Source organism: Phallusia mammillata, chromosome 5, assembly GCF_965637545.1.
Source record: "Phallusia mammillata chromosome 5, kaPhaMamm4.hap1.1, whole genome shotgun sequence".
In the NCBI taxonomy this organism is placed as follows: Eukaryota; Metazoa; Chordata; class Ascidiacea; order Phlebobranchia; family Ascidiidae; genus Phallusia; species Phallusia mammillata.
In genome coordinates, this window is record NC_137256.1 from 23,394,291 (window position 1) to 23,417,426 (window position 23,136).

Genomic DNA, 23,136 nt, shown 5'->3' on the forward strand with positions numbered 1-23,136 from the left:
GTTCAACTGATAAGTACCAACTATACGGGAGTAATAGCCTTCAACCTTGATATATCTTCTCACGATATGTCTGGTTTTTAATAGCTGCATTGGGAAATAATAGTGCCCCATGTGATCTAACGAAAATTTGACATAAGTTTTGAAAATAGGAAAAGCCGCTTGAATCCATATCTCCAATTCACAGTTTCGGCCAGATTATAAATCATACACATAACAATTAATTTATTTTTTTTCTTTCAAATCATTAGCCCGACTTTCTTATGCTTTATGCCTTTAATTAGTTACGACAAAATTTCAAATGCGCGAATTGTAGAGCAAATTTGCAAAATAAAGACATCACCTGATAAAGCAAAAAGTTGGCGACTCTTGATATATAGCTCATGTATGAGACGGTAAACCTATAAAACATGTGAGAGTAAACTTATAAAACATGTGACAGTAAACTTATAAAACATGTGTCAAAACATCTTGTGGTCTTAAAACGTTAACCTCTCTTTCATAGGCACTCGTATTTTTTAAATATACTGATCACCTTGTTCTTATCTTAAAAACGTCAACCAAAACATGGTTAAAACTTAAAAATGTCAATCCATTTTAACTTAGAAAGGTCAACCATTTTGCATAAAGTATGCCTAAAAATTTGCAACAAAAAAGAAAACAGAATTACTTTCTAATTTTATAAGCCTTTATCAAAACAAGGTTTAAAACCTTAAGTCAATAATTGTGTTATTCTCTTTATATATCGCTTAGCAACATGCGGTACTTGTAACAAAAAACTCACGCATTTAAGCCTTATGTTAAATGAGAACAGTAAAATACCTGTAACTTGTAAAACAAATCTGTTTATTTTGTATTGGTGCTGACAATAGTAACTCTCAAAACAGGGTCCAACACAACGCTGGCCAATCTTTAAAGTCGGATTTGTAACTTGGTGCACGAACACACGCAAGTCTATTTAGTTGACTGCGACGCTCAAGATATTCTTGTGACGTACAACACGCGCTCGTTGAGGTTGTAAATTTTCAAGGCGATAAGCCATAGGTAAAAACTTTGTACATACACTTGTTCAACTGATAAGTACCAACTATACGGGAGTAATATCCTTCAGTCTTATATATCTTCTCATGGTCTGTGTGGTTTTTAATAATTGCATTGGGAAATAACAGTATCTCCCATGTGAGTTAACAAAAATTTAAGAAAGCTTACAAAATAGGAAAAGTCACTTGAATTCATATTTCCAATTCACAGTCTCGGATTATAAATCATAAACATTAAAAACCAGGCGACTATTGATATGAGCTCATGTATGAGACGGTAAACCTATAAAACATGTAAGGGTAAACTTATAAAACATGTGACGGTAAACCTATAAAACATGTGTCGAAACATCTTGTGGTCTTAAATTCTCAAACTCTCTTGTATATAGGCACTCGTATTTTAAAGGCCAATGGGGGCTTGGAATACATTTCTTCGGTCTGTTACATTTTCTCACATTTTGCGAGGTCTTTTTGTTTTTGTAGCTTTGGCATTTTTTATGCAAAACATTTATTAAACGTAACTTAGCTTTTACTAACACGGCTTAAACAGCAGAGTGTTGATATAATTTAACAAACACTTGTAAAGTGACTGGGCTATACGTGCAAGTACAAAGCCTACTATAACCGTCCTCGCCGATTAGCTTGCAAAGTGATGTTTTCGCGTCGAGAGATTTGGGGCTGAACGTTATCCAATACAAGTCAAACTTTTTCTTAATCGTTCGCCTGTATGGGCGCTTGAGGACTGAACTAAGTATAAGTGTTCCCTAAAGAATAAAGACGTTTGTTGTACTGTGTTTTTTTAGAGTAAAAGCTAAACAAAGCGTATTTTGTTTATGCTAGTTTTTAATCCTAAAACTGATTACATTGTATTTTTAAAATCTGGGCAGTTGCGATAGGGTGTTAAAATCCCTGTTCTTAGTTTTTTAATTTTTTTTTGCTTTTTTATAAATGGAATTTTATTAGCGAAAACAGAGTTGTAGGCTTAAAGCCTAAAAAAGTATATACCCGAAAAAGCCCAGCCCTAACCCATATCGTTGTTGAGAAACCCGTTTTGGCCCAAACGTTTGGTTGTCAGGCATATAATAAAGAAGCATTACCAATGGACAATGTCTTAAATAGGTCGTTTTAAAGCTGTTTGGCATGAGGGTTAAGTCCAGCGGCTGGATACGTAATTGATATTTAAAAAGATTACTGACACATAATGTGAAGTCAGGCCTAAATTAACGCATACATTTAAGACTCTTGTGCGCCACCGCGTAATTGTTTCTTGAATAAAACGTAAATGTAACGTAGTTTACAAATGTTTGCCGTTTTATCGCCATAAACAATTTGTACATGGACAGTCTGTAAAAAGAACCCCCACTAGTTTACCTTCGCGCGAAAAAATCCACAAAAAAGACATAAAAAAACTGCTCAAAGTTATTGTTGTTCTATTACAGATACAACAAAAGTTTGTTAGTTGTTCTGGTTGTCTGTTATTGGAAGTTTTGATACGAAAAACATATTAGTTACTGTGATGCATGTTATTTGGGAAACGTTTCGGTCAATATTGTCGATTATTAGAAGTTTTTTGCATTTTTAACAGGTTATGTGCTGTTTTCGGCTGTAACACAAATCTTGGTACAATTCATACTGTTACCTATTGCCAATGTTATATTTGAACCATAGAGAGAATGTATAGGGTAAGTTTTCTGTCTGAAAACGCATTTGTTTACTTATGGTTGCTTGGATGTCCCTTTAGTAAATTTACTGCAGCTTGCGTAAGGTAGACATCAAAACTGTTTAAAATTGTATCACATTTGCTTCGGTTGTTGCACATTTGCTTTTACGCAGTATGATTTTAACTTCGGTAACGAAACTCAAAAGGCATCCAAATTAAAATCAGTATGCCCATAGGAAAAATTACATCAACTACTAGTGGCATTCCTATGTCACCCTTGGGACCAACAGGTCCAACATCTCCTTTCAATCCGCGTTTGCCCAGGGGACCCATCTTGTCTGGTAACCCAGTGTCCCCCTTTTCACCCCTCCCACTCAACAGGTTCCCAGGCCTGACAGTGACGTCATCACCGCATGTCGCAACGGTGACGTAACTGCATTGCTCCTGTCCGCTGACCAGTGACGTATAGTACAGCAAAATCGCTGTCAGTTGTAACAACATGCCTAAAAATATTTTAACACTTTCTGCTTAAGGCTGTAAAAGAAATATTTTTTTTAAATGCTTGTCTTATTAAATGTCTCACTTCGTGGTTTAAATTTTGCCCGAAAAGTTTCAAATCTGAATTAAAAAATGATTGCTATAAAAACCCCTAGAAGTATATGAGCTTTCGTTTCTAAAATGTATTTTTAAAGTTCTATAACTCTTTATTTCGGCCCAATTTTGGGGGTCTTTTGACTAAACATTACAAATTTCCCCAATTTTTGGAACGGGTGCTACAGCCAACTTGTGACGTCACCCAAATAAACTGCTTTAACCCGTCAAACTAAGTTACGAAGCAAGTTAAAAAGTAGCTAACTTCGTTACAAAAGCAACAAGCGACGCAGAGCAATTTCAAGCGATTCAACTTTAGGAAATACTAGCTTTTAATGTCGGATCAAAATCGTTGGCAACCTAAAGTAAATTTTACCAGGAAGTGGTTACGTTGGCACGCGAAACCGAACTTTAATTAAATTGCAACATGTTTATCTTGAAAAAACGTGTTCTGACTCAATCAACTCAGGGTTGTCCAAGACCCAAGAAAAGAAACGTTACGTGACGGTTTAGTAAATACTTGGCAAGCCACAAACGTTAAAATTTTGTCTCAAAGAACTAAAATTGCTGTTCTTAAATTTTGTTTCGAGACCCTAAAATTATGACAACAAAGTACATCTGCTAGCAATCAGTTACTGATGTTTTAAATTTGCTAATAAACCAGCAATTGCCGAAGTATGGGACAAAGGTAAAATAATTTAACATGATTATGTCGTCACAAAATACGGAAATTGTCTTACTGCCCCACAAAAGACACATATTAACCAGCTGTTTGCAAGGATGGCAGTACGGTACGGTACGATAGTACGGTACGCAGCAAATTTCATCAAAAAGTACGGTACGTAGGTACGGTGCGCAAAGAAAGCTGAGGTACGGGTACGGTACGTGGTGCGGTCCTTCACTAGAGCGTACCACCGTACCAAAAGCGTACTGTACTACCGTACTGGTACGCATAATAAATGTTGATCAAACGGTCATTTTTGCATCGTTACCATTTGCAGATAATATCAAACATGTTCAAAACTGGAATTTGAGTTGTTTCTGCATGATTTTATCACAATGTCCCTGTACCAAAATAGTGCTCAAAAAGTTGATGACGTCACTGCTAAATATTTTGTGCTTGCAGGCTGACCGCTATGCTATAGGAGGGTTTACACGCACTGGAGGCCTATTTTTTAAACGCGCACATGACAAGAACAGAGATCAACTCGGCATTTGTAATTGATTCTCAAGTTAGTTAGAAAAAAGCTAGGTAGAGTGTCTCTTCGTAGCAATGATTTTAAGAAACATGCTGTTGAAAGTTATACATTGTCGCTGCACGAGCCCATCGAAAACACATCAACCTTTCATTTTGAATAAGCTGGTTGTAGTGGGGCAGCTTGAGTCAGGGTTGCCATACCGTCCTTATTTCTAAGATTTGTCCTTTTTTAAAAGGGCAATGTCTTAAAAAAGTTCATTGTCTTTATTTCTAAGAAATGTCCTTATTTTTGACTTGAGTCCTTATTTTGTCTTATTTTCAACAATTACTAGTCAAATCCTTGTTACAAGTAAAAGTAAACCTAGACCTAAGCTGTTGTGAGATGCACAAAGTATTTTCTACGAACAAGGAGTTGCTGGAACACATTGTTCCTGGGGAAAAAATATGACATGTGATATGTCATGGTTCGTATAAATGCAAAGATTTGTTCAAAAACGTTTGTTTCGTTTCGTATGAAAATTAGATTTGTCGATTGTCCTATTTTTGGTTTGGAGTCGATGGCCACCCTGTTTAGAATTTCGACACCTCTCCTTTAAGCGCATGTCATAAAATGCATCCAACCTATTCCCGATTGGTTTATCTGAAGGTACGGCACGCAAATTTTCGTACCGTAGCTACCTCAAGTACCTCAAGGTGGTACGGTACGTTTTGAATTTTGACATTTGGTACGGTACGATGGTACGGTACGCTTTACGTAACGAGGTCCGTGGTATGGTCAATGCAATACGTACCGTACCGTACTGCCATCCTTGTTCACAGCATTGGTTGTAATCCATTACATTTTTACAGAACGTTCTTTTAAACACAAGATTTGAAACAATGACAACATACCCTATTGCTAATCGGTTAAAAATTGAAATGTTCAATAAAAATATAACTTATAACCATGTACAGGGTGGTGGTCTTAAAACTTATTGCAGCTCTTCCAACTAAAATCCAAACTTTAAACTGAAATGATTTAAAAACCTAGAACATTGATTCAAATTTCAAACCCGAATGAAATGCCGTGATATACTCATTTCCACTTCTATAATTACCAACCCAAATGCTGCATCTTACATAATTACAAAAAAAAAACATTTGAAAAATAACGCTGGTACTGAGAAAACTTAAAATAAAATGAAGCATAAATATCCATCTATATTCAAGGCTCTTGGGCATAAATCGTCTTCAAGGTTGTTGTTGGCGAACAATGGGATTTGTTGTCTGAGGGTACGGTGGAGATAGGAAATTTGGCTTGAAACGCAAAAAACGTTTCGAAATCGTTTCGACAAAACGAAATTCGTTTCGGCAAAACGAATTTTGTTTCCAACGTAAAAAATTGTTTCCGAGCAAAATTTGTTTCGAATAGAAAAAAAAACTTTAACATTATTTCAGAAAATTTGTTGCATTTTGTAACAATTTTGTTTCGAACTTTTTGGTCCACTCGATGGAGATAAAGAGCCATTTATTTTCAAAATCGATAAAAATGGCGACACAGAGTGCTTTGTTCAAAAAATCATTTCCTTTTAAAAATTACAGGAAACAAATTTGTTTCAAAAATTGTTACAGGAAACAAATTTGTTTCAAAAATTGTTACAGGAAACAAATTTGTTTCAAAAATTGTTACAGGAAACAAATTTGTTTCAAAAATTGTTACAGGAAACAAATTTGTTTCAAAAATTGTTACAGGAAACAAATTTGTTTCAAAAATTGTTACAGGAAACAAATTTGTTTAATTTGAAAGATTTTTAAAAAAATTTGAAAAAACTATTATTAGAGAAACATTAATGTGTTGCAAATCAAAGTCAGCTGTTTATGGTTGCAAATCCAAGTTGGCTCGAGAAAACTGTTTAATTTTGAACCAGTTCGTTCGTGTTTTAGAGCCAGTAAGGTATGCTAAGGGCGACCTACTTCTATGGCGTTAGCGGTCGTGCCCACGAAAAAAACTATCATGTTCGCTTGTCATTTCGGTTTCGCTAACCTGAAAAAACTGAAACTTGGCCAGCTGTTTCTGCTTGCAAATCCAAGTTGGCTCGTGAAAACCGTTTAATTTTGAATCAGGTTGTTCGTGTTTTAGAGCCACTAAGATATGCTAAGGTCGACCTACTTCTATTGCGTTAGGGGCGTGCCCACGAAAATAACTATCATGTTCGCTTGTCATTTCGGTTTCGCTAACCTGAACAAACTGAAACTTGGCCAGATGTTTCTGCTTGCAAATCCAAGTTGGCTCGTGAAAACCGTTTAATTTTAAACCAGTTCCTTCGTGTTTTAGAGCCAGTAAAGTATGCTAAGGGCGCCCTACTTATATCGCGTTAGCGGTCGTGCCCACGAAAAAAACTATCATGTTCGCTTGTCATTTCGGTTTCGCTAACCTGAAAAAACTGAAACTTGGCCAGCTGTTTCTGCTTGCAAATCCAAGTTGGCTCGTGAAAACCGTTTAATTTTGAATCAGGTTGTTCGTGTTTTAGAGCCACTAAGATATGCTAAGGGCGACCTACTTCTATTGCGTTAGGGGCGTGCCCACGAAAATAACTATCATGTTCGCTTGTCATTTCGGTTTCGCTAACCTGAACAAACTGAAACTTGGCCAGCTGTTTCTGCTTGCAAATCCAAGTTGGCTCGAGAAAACTGTTTAATTTTGAACCAGTTCGTTCGTGTTTTAGAGCCAGTAAGGTATGCTAAGGGCGACCTACTTCTATGGCGTTAGCGGTCGTGCCCACGAAAAAAACTATCATGTTCGCTTGTCATTTCGGTTTCGCTAACCTGAAAAAACTGAAACTTGGCCAGCTGTTTCTGCTTGCAAATCCAAGTTGGCTCGTGAAAACCGTTTAATTTTGAATCAGGTTGTTCGTGTTTTAGAGCCACTAAGATATGCTAAGGTCGACCTACTTCTATTGCGTTAGGGGCGTGCCCACGAAAATAACTATCATGTTCGCTTGTCATTTCGGTTTCGCTAACCTGAACAAACTGAAACTTGGCCAGATGTTTCTGCTTGCAAATCCAAGTTGGCTCGTGAAAACCGTTTAATTTTAAACCAGTTCCTTCGTGTTTTAGAGCCAGTAAAGTATGCTAAGGGCGCCCTACTTATATCGCGTTAGCGGTCGTGCCCACGAAAAAAACTATCATGTTCGCTTGTCATTTCGGTTTCGCTAACCTGAAAAAACTGAAACTTGGCCAGCTGTTTCTGCTTGCAAATCCAAGTTGGCTCGTGAAAACCGTTTAATTTTGAATCAGGTTGTTCGTGTTTTAGAGCCACTAAGATATGCTAAGGGCGACCTACTTCTATTGCGTTAGGGGCGTGCCCACGAAAATAACTATCATGTTCGCTTGTCATTTCGGTTTCGCTAACCTGAACAAACTGAAACTTGGCCAGCTGTTTCTGCTTGCAAATCCAAGTTGGCTCGTGAAAACTGTTTAATTTTGAACCAGTTCGTTCGTGTTTTCGAGCCACTAAGGTATGCTAAGGGCAACCTACTTCTATTGAATTAGGGGCCTGCCCACGAAAATAACTATCATGTTCGCTTGTCATTTCGGTTTCGCTAACCTGAAAAAACTGAAACTTGGCCAGCTGTTTCTGGTTGCAAATCCAAGTTGGCTCGTGAAAACCGTTTAATTTTAAACCTGTTCGTTCGTGTTTTAGAGCCAGTAAGGTATGCTAAGGGCAACCTACTTCTATGGCGTTAGCGGTCGTGCCCACGAAAATAACTATCATGTTCGCTTGTCACTTCGGTTTCGCTAACCTGAACAAACTGAAACTTTGCCAGCTGTTTCTGCTTGCAAATCCAAGTTGGTTCGTGAAAACCGTTTAATTTTAAACCAGTTCCTTCGTGTTTTAGAGCCAGTAAGGTATGCTAAGGGCGACCTAATTCTATTGAATTATGGGGCGTGCCAACGAAAATAACTATCATGCTCGCTTGTCACTTCGGTTTCGCTAACCTGAACAAACTGAAACTTTGCATGCTGTTTCTGGTTGCAAATCCAAGTTGGCTCGTGAAAACTGTTTAATTTCAAACCAGTTCGTTCGTGTTTTAGATTCTCTAAGATATGCTAAGGGCGACCTACTTCTATTGCATTAGGGGTCGTGCCTGCGAAAATAACTATCATGTTCGCTTGTCATTTGGGTTTCGCTAACCTGAACAAACTGAAATTTTGCAAGCTGTTTCTGCTTGCAAATCCAAGTTGGCTCGTGAAAACCGTTTAATTTTAAACCAGTTCCTTCGTGTTTTAGAGCCAGTAAAGTATTCTAAGGGCGACCTACTTATATCGCGTTAGCGGTCGTGCCCACGAAAATAACTATCATGTTCGCTTGTCACTTCGGTTTCGCTAACCTGAACAAACTGAAACTTGGCCAGCTGTTTCTGCTTGCAAATCCAAGTTGGCTCGTGAAAACCGTTTAATTTTAAACCAGTTCGTTCGTGTTTTAGAGCCAGTAAGGTATGCTAAGGGCGACCTACTTCTATGGCGTTAGCGGTCGTGCCCACGAAAAAAACTATCATGTTCGCTTGTCATTTCGGTTTCGCTAACCTGAAAAAACTGAAACTTGGCCAGCTGTTTCTGCTTGCAAATCCAAGTTGGCTCGTGAAAACCGTTTAATTTTGAATCAGGTTGTTCGTGTTTTAGAGCCACTAAGATATGCTAAGGTCGACCTACTTCTATTGCGTTAGGGGCGTGCCCACGAAAATAACTATCATGTTCGCTTGTCATTTCGGTTTCGCTAACCTGAAAAAACTGAAACTTTGCAAGCTATGTCTGACTCCAATTCGAAATTGGCTCGTGAAAACCGTTTCAGTTCGTTTGCGTTTTGGAGTCAATAAGGTATATTCAGAGCTACTTCGTGCCCTCGAAAATAAGAATGAATTTCGCTTTTTATATCCGTTTTGCAAAACTAAACAAACTGAAACTTTGCAAGCTACGTCTGACTGAGATTCCAAGTTGGATCGTGGAAAACGTTTAACTGTATCTTTGTTCGTTCGTGTTTTAAAGCCAATAAGGTAGTGGCACCAACCTTTTTTATTACTTCTTGAAACTGGGTTGTTGTGAATCAATGCATACGTTTTGTAAAAGTTCACGAAAATTTATAGTGCGTATAATCCTTGATGGACTAAAAAGGCAGGGTTTATGAGGTCCATTGGCTACAACAATTTCTAGTTCACTAACCGCTGTTTGTTACCGCGCCTATGGCGTAACAGTCAATTGTTATGATTGTGGCGCAATGCATCTACTGAAGCGACCTACTTCGTTAGCGGTTGTGCCCACGAAAATAAGTATGATGGTCGCTTGTCATTTCTGTTTCGCTTAACTGAACTTTGCAAGCTGTTTCTGATTGCAATTCCAAGTTGATTTGTGAAAACCGTTTAATTTTATCTCTGTTTGTTCATATTTCAGAGACGACGTTGTGGTACCCGTTCAAAGACAACTTTAATCAATGAAAACTCAATTTATCGTCAGCAATCAAAGTGCATATTGTTTGCTATCTTGAACTAATAAAACCAGTAGCACATCCACGTGGACAATCAATAACAACTTTCGTTGTTTGGAACAAATTTGCACGTCCCACAAACTTCGTATTTCACCGTTAAGAAAATTTGTTACCATTTTAAAAGTTCGTTTCCTGCCGTTACATAGGCAACGCCAGGTATGACCGCTTTGAAATGATTTTATGTGCTGTCGACACAGCTAAATTATACAGGCACTAAATCACAATTGAACAACTTAACATAAATGCAAACGATTTTTACAGGTCTACTATAAAATGTAAGTAGTAAACACAACAAAATATCGTTTCAATGTGATCAAAATTTAGAAAATGTAAGGCGCACATCATTAGCAAATGCGTTGAACCTTTGCATTTGCCTTAAACCAGGGGTGTGCAACAGGCGGCCCGTGGGCCACAATCCGGCCCGTGAAGCTATTTAGTGTGGCCCTCACCAACACACTGATTCAGAGAAATAATGCAAGTCTTGTATATAGGAATTCAGCAAAATTTTCCGCTTGTTTTTAATAAATGTTTTAAGTTGCTATACTATACGTAGCAAATATAAGTTAAACCAGCGTTTACTATCAGGTGGGCCATACAGCAGCTTGAAGGTACTTCCGACTGTGACGTAACAATTCCCTTCGTCTTGTAAACAATTACTTTGTTGTGAAAGCCAGTGTGGTGGCGAAACCGTATTTTTGAGAAAACAAATGTATTGATGCTTTAGAACAAGGGTGTCCAACTCGTACACACCGCCGTGCCAGTTTTGGCTTTAAAATATACTCGCGTATCAACGTTTGGTACTTTTTCCAAACCATGTCTTAAACGTCTTAACGGTACGGGCTCAATCCGAATATTTGGCCAATATGTAGAACCCTATTAAATGATTAGAAAAAAATTATGTCGTCAAATGCGAGTAAACTTGTTTATGGTACTCCAGAAACCTTTTATTCTGTTTATGCAACACAAAATACAAATGGTTTGCAACGGGGCATAAGTTTTGTCAAAAAACGAACAATTTCACGAACAAATTAGTGGGTTGTGTAATTTTACTACTGATAATCTTTACTGAAGTTAGAATAAAGGCCATGAAAAATCAATAGAAACAAATTTAATTGCGTGACAAATCCTTATGTTTACCATGTAAATGTGCAAAACTTGTGTGCCATTTTCAAATGCTCTGCGTGCCACGTGTTGGACACCCCTGCTTTAGAAGAATTTTAAATTTATTGTGTACATGACAAAAATTGTATGGCCCTCGCTTGATGTTCGAAATTGGTTATATGACCCACCAACGAAAAATGTTGCATATCCCTGCATGGGCGTCCGCAGCGGGGTGCAAGAGGGGGCGCGTGCCCATAAAATCATTTTTAAGGAAATGCACATGAAACCACTTTTAAGCGGTCATGCCTGGCATTCGCTGATGATGTGTGCCTCTCATTTTCCAAGTTTTGATCACATTGAAACGGTATTTTGCTTGTGTTTACTACTTACATGGTATAGGTTAGTTGACCTGAGAAAATCTTTTGCATTTACGTTAAGTCGTTTGTGATCTAAAGCCTGTTAGAACTAGTTAATAATTACATCGATAAACAACAAATGCACATGGTAAGAACGACATTTTATTGATTTAAAAAGATAAAGTCACTCAGTTACCCAAGCATAATACGAGGATTGCGCTTCTCATGCAAAATGACTCTAATTGACCACCAAATAAATCATTGTGTGGCCACAAAAACCTGATGATATGAACAAAGTATACAGTATTGTGCTTATTAGTAATTAGTATCATAGTAAACATAATAAATTAGGTAAAACAAAGCACTTTACCAACAGTTCGACATTGGTTCACACAGTTATATAAAGGCAGAAATAAATGTGAATGAGACATGGTAAGTTGATATACCACAATAATTTGGTTCAAGAAATGAAAATCTGCTTATATACAAGGGATCTAGCCTGTAGATAGAAGATTTAATCAAATGATTATACATGACAGTAATCCTTTTACCTACATCTTTAAAATTACACAAATATTTTTTGTCATCAGGCATATAGACTGAAAAACAGTAAGGTGAAACAGCTGTGCATAGGTGCCATTACAATGCCTTGCTACATTCAAAATAACATATATAAACCAGCTGTCATGGTTTAAGCTACATCAATAAATAATGAGGTTATTACAACATGCCATCAAACAGAATGCTTAAATTAAAAACAGATTTTTAATTCATCATCTCATAGATCACTTTTGCCAATAATTCAACATTAGAGAACAAAGCTTTTTTGCGTTTATCCAAGATCCAAGACATAAAGACCATAAACAGCATGAAGGTTAAATGGCATTAACATTAATGAAGGTTTTCAAATAGGTATTAAGTGTAACTTGTGTACAGGTGGAAAGAATGGCCAAACAACAGCATTACTTTGAGAAAAGTAACATGCTGTTTGCATTAATGGTTTTGTGGACACTTTTAGAACCTTCAGTGAGCTCATATAAGAAAATTTCTTTCACAAACAATGACTTGACAGGGGATCTTTTTTTTACAAATAGTCTACTGGATGACAATCTCAGCCAACCCTCTGCATGTTCCTGTTGATTCTTTTTGTGCTTGTTAGCCTTCTTGGAGGTATTGTCCTAAAGTGACCCTAAATGCTTCCCCAATTCCCACCGTCGACAGTCACTTTGCATTGCTTCACTGTTTTGTCAGGTTCTAATCTTTGAGGTACAAAATTGGACAAGCTGTTGCAAATTTCACCATGTAGACTGATTTTCCATTTCACATACTATTGTTATTTCAATGTTTAATCTTAATAACCTGCGATTATTTCCACAGAAAAATATTCATTTACCAAAAATTTACACTAAACCCACTGTGATCTAATATTTATACACAAAATGGGAAGGTTGCAGTACATATATTTGGAAAATTTGCTTTCCTGCCCTTAACAAACGGCATGGCTTTCCTGATATGACTGCATTTAAAGGGACTAGTTTAGTTGAATCTGATTCTTTAAGTCTAAAATATATTTCTTGCATTAATTAGTTTTCTATTTCTTGCATTAGGCATGACATTGCTGTTTGTATAGCTTCATAAACTGAAACACAGTAGTTACATGAAGTCCAATGCATGTGGTGCCAGAATACTAAATGTCAGAAAGTTACATTAGGCAATTAAATAAATAAATGATTTTTGCTTGTTTATCTGTCATGTAGACAATTTTGTAGATAATTCTTGTTTAGTTAGGATACTTAAATATCAATGACTGATTCATTTGAAAGCCTAACCATCCAACAGTTTCTTCAATATATTGGCAAACATAACTGGCCACCGAATAAATTTTTCACTAATTTAAGCAGCAAGTTTCTGTGCACATTTCGCTCATCTTATCATAGAACTGGTAAATGTATTGTGACTTTCCATTGGTTTGCACTTTCCTATTTCCAGTAGCCAAAAATAAGTTTACTTTTGATAAAGACTTTAAACAGTGTAACTTTGATAAATCGAACTGATTAAATCATTTTTTAACATTTTTTTATTATCTAAAACAGTCGGGGTCATTTATATCTATTACATTTTATCATCACAATAGTTTTCTCAAAGACTATTTTCTCAAATTTGCCAGCAAACGATGCAGAAAAACATTTTTCGTCAAACTAGTGCCAATAAAACTGCTTTTCAGCAAAGAATACGCGTTGCCCAGCAACCAATGACGTCATTTTTACGTAACATTTAATTTTATTGTTAGCAAGACAATTTACAAAAAAAATAGGTGGTCGTTAAAACAAGTTATTGAAAAACACACCAAAATCCATATCTTTTGCGTTAAAAGTAGCCCCGTTTCACAATCCTTGAATTCGCGTGCAACAACTTGTGTTTGATACACAATAATCTTCGCCGCAAACTGAATACAAAATGGTCCTCTATCGCCACCGCAGTGGAATTTTTTAAATAATTATTTTAAAGCCCTGCAATAATTATAAAAAAAGCAATTAGGGAGACATAGTCATTTTTGATCCACGTTCAAACATTATTTTGCTTTTATTTATGTTGAAACATTTTTGTCGAAACGATTTTTCCTTAAAACAAATTTAAAATTCGGAAACGTTTTTTCAAAAAAAATAAAAAATTCGAAACAATTTTTTTGCTGAGTCAGCAAAATTAGGCGCTCACCGTGTAGTAGGGTAAATCCCACATTTTGCCGCGCGATTTTGATAAAAGCAGTAGACCATTTCATTTTGTTTTTGCTTTTTTCAATCTTCCCAATTTGGGTATTATAAAAAAAGAACTATAAATCATAAAATCTAGCATAAAAAATATAGTTGCTGCAGTGGATTTTTGTTTGACCATTTTTGTGGTTTGGCATTTTTGTTCGTTTTCAAAAATATTCAATATCCTAATATCCAAAGTTATCAAAACAAACAAAATTATAGTATTTCACCCTTTCTTATTTTCGCAAAAGTTTGATATCTACCAAAAAAATTAGCAATTTATTTTGCAATAAAATATTTGCGAATTTGAATTCGAACGCAACCATTGATGGTGCGCGCCTCAACAACGAACGATTGCGCAATATTTTGTAACCACGAGTTTCTGATTTTGCAACGTTTTCTTGCTATCTGGTTCGTGCTTTGCGTTGGATATGTTTTACATGGTAAGTTTTGTTTAAATTATTTGTTTCTTATCAATCTTATTTAATTTAAGGCTTAAAGCAGATAACTATTAAAATTTGTCTTAAAAAAAACATTAAACATAGAGTAGGCTAGTGCATATTTACTGATGATGCTAAAATCTAGCTTTTAGTTATATGTGTTTTTTCAGTCGTTTGCATTTCTGCGATGAAATTAACTTCTCTTCATCCCCCGTCAATCAACCAACATCTCTCCAACTTCAAATATTTATTTGTATGTAAACATAGGAGTCTGTCGTGGGTCAATCGGGTTTGCGGAACTGTAGGCCTAACTTAGGCTAACTGGCGCTAGGGTGAGTGACCTATTCTTTGCCGAGGAGGATCCGTGAAGGAAGTCTTCCTCGGTGGTCAAAGAAAGGCCCAAGTCTGTAGGAGTGCTACTATTGTCAGCAAGTTGGCGCTAGGGGTTAGAACTAGAGTAGCACTCGTTAACTAAGGTTAGGCTAGGCAATATAGGTTAGATGCATTTGGGATTCGCGCGCCACGTAGGCACTATAGCTTAGATCGTTTTCTAGCTAGGAGTGGCGCGTTGTTAAATGGCTTTAGCTAATATAAGGTGCGCATAGAAACACGACTGTGCATGGCCTCCACCGCATTGCGCCGGCCGCGGTGCAGGCGGGACCGAGTACCGGACACTGTTACTCCCAATGAAGGCTTTGGCTCGAAAGCCTGAGGGGGCCGACTTTGCATTTCGCCAGAAAAGTCCCGTGAGCCACCCTGATAGGGTGCAAACTGTTGTTAAAATTTCCCAGCCCTACTTTTGCGTAATTCATTTGGGTCCTTGGGGGGTCTCTAAGGGCAGGGAACAGTGATGCTGTTAAAATTATACGCTGTAATCATCACTGGACCCTTAAAACAATCTGTTGCGCCTATATTAACTGTAATAATAGGGATGTGTGGTTGTTTTGGGGGTTTGACCAGCTTTTGTTTTCTTTGCTTGTCTTTTTTACTTATTCTTTTGGGAAAAAGAATATTTAAACTAGGTATTAAGCATAGATATAGCACACTTTTAGACGAGTAAAAAGTATGAACTTAAAGTTAAGTGCGCCATAAAAATGCCCTCATCCCGCTTATGCTGGTCAAACCCATTTTTTGAGTGGATTTAGGCTATCTAGTTTATTTCTAATTTTGTCAGTTCCGTTTGCCTGCTTGACCCGGCCACCTAGTCATAAAAGGGCAATGGCTGTTTGGGTGGTTGTTAAACATGACAGACTCAACTTCTACTTTTTATAGGCTAATTTGCGACGGCTGTATGCAGTGCAGTTTTAGTTGAGGAAAGTTTGTTTGTGTACTTTTACGTCGGCCGTGCAGAGGGTGCTGGTGGTTCAACGTTTTTTCAGATTCATCTCATACTGTTAAATGCATTGTTAACTTCTTCGTTGATGATGGAAATGAACAAAGTGCATCTGACCACAATATTATTGTGAACTTAAAATTTGCTTGCGTTTTCCCTCTTTCATCAACAAAAATGTGTGCCGAGTCCCCTTTATCTGTCCTTTAATTTCTTTTTAAGTAGACCAGTTCTTGGGGGGTGTTGTGCCTTTTACATCAGCCGGACAGGTTCTTTAAACATCATTACAGTACTGTGTTTGTTTATGCGTCGCTCTAACCACCTGAACCATCAGCATCTAGTTAGAAATGTAGTCAAGAAATCTAAAGTGAGGAATATATTTTGCTGTCAGATTCTTGAATTCATTCCAGGTGTGTATTTTTAAATTACTTACTGGTTTTCTACAAATAAAAACCATCCTGTTTTACTTTTCAGGTCTTGCCATTGGTTTCATGATGATATTGTGTTGTATCAATTTGTCAAAATTAAGCATATTTTGTTGTTGTGCATTTCCGCAACTTTTTAAGGTATGTACTGTCATTTGTGTCCTAAAATTCATTTATTACAGGTACCATTTTCTATTTTTGCAGGTATTAAAATATTAAATTTCTTTGCAGGAATACCTTACCTTTTCTGACGTTTTCAGGTGTTTTGTATTTTAACTGCTATTTAGATATTATTTTTTATGCCCAAAAATTGGAATTTGTTGCAGGTTAACTTTTTGCTCTGTTTTTCAGGTTTAATATGTTTTTCCTGTTTTTCAGGTTTAATATGTTTTTGCTGTGTTTCAGGTTTAATGTTTTTCCTTTGTTTCAGGTTTAATATGTTTTTGCTGTGTTTCAGGTTTAATATGTTTTTCCTGTGTTTCAGGTTTAATATGTTTTGCTTTGTTTCAGGTTTAATATGTTTTTTGCTGTTTTTAAGGATAGGGTTTGTTTTCAAGTTAACTTTTCTGTTTTTCAAGTTTAATATGTTTTTCCTGTGTTTCAGGTTTAATATGTTTTTCCTGTGTTTCAGGTTTATTATGTTTTTCCTGTGTTTCAGGTTTAATGTGTTTTTGCTGTGTTTCAGGTTTAATATGTTTTTTGCTGTTTTTAAGGATAGGGTTTGTTTTCAAGTTAACTTTTCTGTTTTTCAGGTTTAATATGTTTTTGCTGTATTTCAGGTTTAGGCTGTTTTAAGATTAACTTTTTTTGTTTTCAAGTTTAGTAAAAACAGTGTTTCAAGTATAGGTTGTTTTGGAGTAGACTTTTCGTTGTTTTACACATTTAATATTTTTTCTGTGTTACAAGTTAACATTTTTTTGCAGGTTTAACATGTTTTTTTTGTGTTTCAGGATTAGGGCGTTTTCAGGTTACCTGCATTTGTGTTTTGAAGCTTAACTGTTTTTTCAGTGTTTTTCAGGTTAACCAGTTGTTTTGTTTTGCAGTTTCACTGTTTTAGGGTTTTTGTAAGTTAACTGATACTTTTTCAGGTTTAGGAAGTTTTATCATATTTTTTAGGTTAAAGGCCATTGTCCTGATTGTCAGGCTTACGACTTTTTCTGTCTGTTTCACATAAGGTAGGTTTTGTTTTGCAGATTTACAAGTTTTAGCTGCCTTCTGGTGATTATCAAATCTAAACTAATTATAATGTACTGCAGGGGTGTTAAACTCAAAACAAATTTTAGGGCCAAAAATAAACTTTAAGTATGTCAAGGGCCGCACTATCAAAACGTTTGTTAAAATGTAACATGACAGCAAAAAACATTGCATGATTAAAAAGTAAAATGTTATTAATGTCATTTACTACATTAAAAAACAATATTGTAAAATAACAAACATATATACAGTGTAGCAAAGTGCAAGAACCAACTGTGCTTTATGGCTTTGTTTGAAAACAGAGGCATATAATGGTACAACAGTCACTGGTGCTGATTCATAGGTTATTTCAATTATCCTTTAAAAACATTGCAAATACCACTAATATAGAATGATTTTACCATGTAAACTAACCAGTCTGACAGGGTATTCCACATAAGTAAAACACATAACTTCTAAAAGTTGCTTTGTGGGCCGCACAAAACCTCTTTAAGGACTGTATGCGGCACTTCACTTAAAACAAACCTAAACTCAGCATGTAGTAACTGGTATTACTCCCATTTCAGATATTACACTGCATCAACTCATCAAAAATAGTTCTGCACCAGTAACATCACTGAAGATGCAACACCCATGGTTTACAAGGTGAACATTTTCAACATTACGCTTTATATCTGTTTAGCAGCTAAAGTGCATATTGAAAAACAAGTAAATGTGTTCTTTAACCCTAGGTGTGCAAAACCTTTTTGTAAATCAACATATGTTGTTCATTAATTAAAACTATGTGGAGAAGCTTCTGTGTTATAAAATTACGTGAGGTCAGATTAATGTCTTAACTTTAATCATAGATTTTTGTACACAATTTGCCAACACTCAGAATTGTTTGTGTCGTCACCATGTATATTATTATACTTGTGCCCAATAATTTCCTACTGTTTCCAAACATTGAGTTGGCACACCCAATGTAATGGCTATGTTTAATTAGCCAGTAATATGCAGTTTATACACATATGTGTAGTACATTTAGTTTAGTATACATATGTGCATAGCTGCATAGATTTGTGTCTCTGCCGCCAGACTAGCCTACATTGCAACAACAAGTGTCAACAATAAACTTTGTGTAACTGCTGTTCTTCTTATTTCAGATACTGCCATCAACACATCTAATGTAGTTCTCAACCGGTTGCATTACATAAGATTGGAGACTAGAGATCTACAAGGTACAGAGTTAAAACATTACTTTTATAATATGCAATAAGGGTTGTGTATCACACTTTTAGTTGCTAAATGTATGGTTCAACCAGTAATAATATAGAACTCATTTAGTGTTTTTGCAGTCTCATTCAGTGTCTTAATTAGGGTTAATTCACATGTTGTTGAGCTAATTAGTAAAGCTTTGTGGTAATTGTTGTGCAATGACTTAAAGCGATGTACTTTTTAAATTGTACTTTGCGTCACAAATTAACCGATAAAAAATGTGCTTAACTAATCCAGGATCAATGAGTAAACTTAAAATAGTTTTGCTAAAACTCTACAAGGTCCCTATGCTAAAAGGTAAAAATTAACGAGGTCCGGACACTTCTGTCAGTAATGCAAATGCAACATGTCATAGTGTTACAATGGTTCTAACTAATTATAGTCCAAAACATTTGTTCAAGCTGAATGTATGTCAGCAAAACAAAAGCTTGCATTGTGATTAGACACTAAACGATAATTTACTCTTTGCGAAAGTGTATTGACTTAACTACATACACAACATATTTTATCTAGCTTTGCAGGATCACATCTTATGGCAATGATTCAAAATTAAGTTTATTATGTCACAGATAAAATTGTTTACGAACAATTGCCGTTTTGTTAAATAGTGACCATTTTTTCATCACAGTTGCACAATCACACCTCACAGAAAATTTTGAAACGACTAAAAGCCTTGGCTCTTTGCAGTTTCCCGAGAAATCGCTATTCAGACCCCAGTTTAATAACTGCCGCTACACAGCATGACCAAGTAATTAATACACAAATGATAGTGTATGTAGCCATAATCAAAACGTCGTTTAGGTCCACATTAAATGCCTTAAAGTCCTTAAAGGGCCATATGTACTGCAGTCTGCCATTTGAGTAGCCCTGTCCTATATTGTTTATCTTGATCTGGTATTGTTTTAAAATTAGTCACTGGAATATTAAGTCTATATAACTTGTTCTAGCCTATAATCTGCAAATGCATGTAAGGGGTTGAGATGCACAAGTCACAACAACAAACTTTAAAATATAAACCAAAAAACACTAGCATGTGTTATACGTGTAGCACCTTTATCAGAAGTCATTTATGTTTGTTTTGGTGATACTTTTTTACTATTTTTATGGCTGGTAATAGTTTTTGTTTTTCTTAATTTGATAATAAGTTAACTATCTCTTCTACATTTCAGATCATGCATCCTTCAACTGAGTCGATCTTGATGCAAGAAGGACTGGACAAGGTCCACAATGAACATGTTCCTGAACTGGCCATCTGTTACCTGCACATATGGGTACACATTATGAAGCACAAACCTTACTGTTATGTAACAAAGCCTGACCGATTAACTTCACTACTGAAGTGGCATAACAGGACATAAAAACAAACAATGTTAAACATGCTTTTTGTGTTGTTTTTTCACTTACAGTTGTTTTGTAACGTTGCCATGTATATTATTAAGCTTTGTGCCCAATAATTTCTTACTGTTCATAGCGTTGCTGACAAGTCCAATGGCTATGTTTACTTGTCCTGGTAAAAGTGCTTTTTACATTGTTCTTTGTCTTTACCAGCATAGTGTAGGTGTTCTTTTGTAACCAACAATACTGTCCACTTGCCTAAATTAAATGAAAATAAGTTCATGAGCATTTTACTAATTGTGCTTGCAAACTGTTTTACTACCACTGTGTTTGTCTTTTATCTGTAACGTATTATGTTGATATTCATGTCAAAATGTTCACATTACGGTATATTATTGGTTTTGTTTACTTGTTCCTTTCCCATAACTTGTAGTTGCTTGTGTAGTTGCTTGTGTAGTAATGTGTTTGATTTAGGTGATTTGTGTTCACTGATTTATTTGATACAATTTCAGCTGCTATTTCACACAATGTAATGATTTTGGTCTGTTTATTCCTAACATTGGCTGCAATATCGCCACATTAAAAGGGCATGTCTTGTAAATGCATTATTACAACAGAATGTTTTATCATTTTTGTGTTTCACAAAATCTTCACATAGCTCTTTCTTTCACAATAATCTGCATTGGAAAGCTACTACTGTACACACTATGTATGTTTGGACCCGATGTCACCCATCCCTGGTTAAAATTAAGTTTTACCTTAGCATGTTATGACAATTAAGACAAATTTAATTTCATTGGGGAAATCCAATTATGTTGACAAGTTCAATTGCAACACTTACTAATTTTTCTTTAACTTTGTCATTCATAAATAACCTGTTCATAAATTGTACTTGTGTTGCAGAATCTATTTTTGTATTTCAACCCATGCTTTCAGTTACTTCATTATCATATTAATATATTTGACGAGAATAAAACATGTGCATTTTTTAACAAAATTGTTGTTAAACTAGTGTGATTTTAAGCACAACACTCCTTTTTTAGGACTTATTTAAGATATTTGTGTAAGCTTTATTCTGTTACTATCTTAGTCAGCAAATTTGACAAATATAAATACCAGATGTAACTTTCGGCAAGGTTAGAAAGCAAATAACGTTGTCCTTTATACTTAGATTGCTTGGTACTTAGGGTCTTGACCAGTGATAACCAAACTGTGTGTTTCGAAATGCATGACAACGTTCTATATTTCAGTTTATTTTTATTGCTGATGAAAAACAAACTTCTCAAGAAAACTAAAGTAGGAAACAGTGGCGTAGGATGCTGAATATTTTAGGAGGGGCCAAATACGCCAAACAGTTGATTTTTTAAACTGGAGTATGTCGGGCCAGCCAAACTTATTATTTACTTATTTCATGCCTGCCTAAATATAAATGTATCTGACTTATAAACAACATAGTGACAGTCATTTTTCACAGTTTGTGTTAGATAACTTAGTCATTATGAGATCCCACACTGATTTACAGTTTCTCGATATGAAACTTCAAAATTTAGGAGTGGAAATGGCCCCTCCCTGACTACGCTAAAGGTTGCAAATTAACTCATTTTCAACACATTTTGTGTGGTTGGCCTGCAATGCGTGCTGTGAAAAGCAAATTAATTAATAGGCAGAATAATCGTAAAAGTAATAAGAGTTTAATAACACTTAAAAGTTTCAGAACCTTGTCGCTAAAATCAACAGCGGAGGAGGGCTAATACGGAGTTTGTAATTTTTACTTTAAAATTGACATCTTCCATCGACAACACAATAAAACAAATTCATGTTAATACCCCAAAAATATGCGACGAGAAACATACAGCGAAAAATATTCATCTTTAACAACTAAAACTTTCAACAAAATAAAAATAACAATATTAATTTCAGTTACAAACGGTTTTGGAACACCGAATAATGACGACATTGGGATCCTATTAAATTCTGTCTCAAAACAGGGAAAACACCGTTCGGATTAATCATTGTCCAAATCAAACACCTGTTACACAACCGAAAGATCTGGAGGTGTTCCCGTGCATTTTTTCACGGGGCTCGAACCCAGGACACTCCAGTGGACGAATCCCGATTAGGGTTTTTTATGTCTGCATGTGGGCACAGTAGAAAATGCATGGAAATAAAAGCACCGCAAAGCCCTCACCACAACTGGACATCGTCTCCACACGACCGTCTAGCGGGCATTGGGCTGTTCGTTTTCCGGCGTCCTAGGTTTAAGGCGACATATAAAGTAACAAACGCCCAACAAACAGTAAATTGCTCGGGTGTTTGCGCTCAGGTTGGGAGGGAAACACGGGTGGAAACATCGGCCAAACATCGGCGACCGCCTGCTAGTACGACATTTTGTGTTTGTGGGTGGGTGCACCAGAAAACCACAAACAGAAAATTTGAACATGTGTTGAAATATAACAAAGTATTGCTCATCCAGCAGTTTTTATTATAAATAATCGACGTTTCGACGTCCTATACAAGACGCCTTCATCAGGATAATGACGTAACTTGGAGAACAAAATTCTTATAAAGCGACAAATTGCAAAACACACACACAAAAATAGCGATAAGAAGATCGCGCGGCTGCAAACTCGCACCACGCAATGATAACACAGCTCAGTGCTGTAAAAGCGCCCGATAATTTATCGGCATTAGAACATCTGTTTTAACGTTCATTGTGTTGGCGCGTGAATGGATGTTCCAAGACTCTAGGAAACTGCGCTTGTGGTAATCAGTTTCCTTCACCAACACCTGTGCAGCAGAAAAATTAATGCTGTGGTGGTGAGTAGTTGCATGGTTTGCCAACGCTGATTTCTTGGCATCATTCTTGCCCACATCCCTTTCGTGCTCCTTCCGGCGCGTATTAAGACTTCTGCCCGTTTCACCGATGTAAATTTCGTCA

At 36.2% G+C, this 23,136-nt stretch overlaps 1 long non-coding RNA gene across 1 annotated transcript; it reads left to right on the forward strand.

The window, feature by feature from the left end:
- Positions 1-17,113: 17,113 nt before the first annotated feature.
- Positions 17,114-21,195, forward strand: LOC145229241 (uncharacterized). The gene is made up of 4 exons (XR_013860396.1): positions 17,114-17,587; positions 18,173-18,251; positions 18,752-18,826; positions 20,033-21,195. It is a non-coding gene; the product is annotated as an uncharacterized LOC145229241 (long non-coding RNA).
- The last annotated feature ends 1,941 nt before the right edge of the window (positions 21,196-23,136 follow it).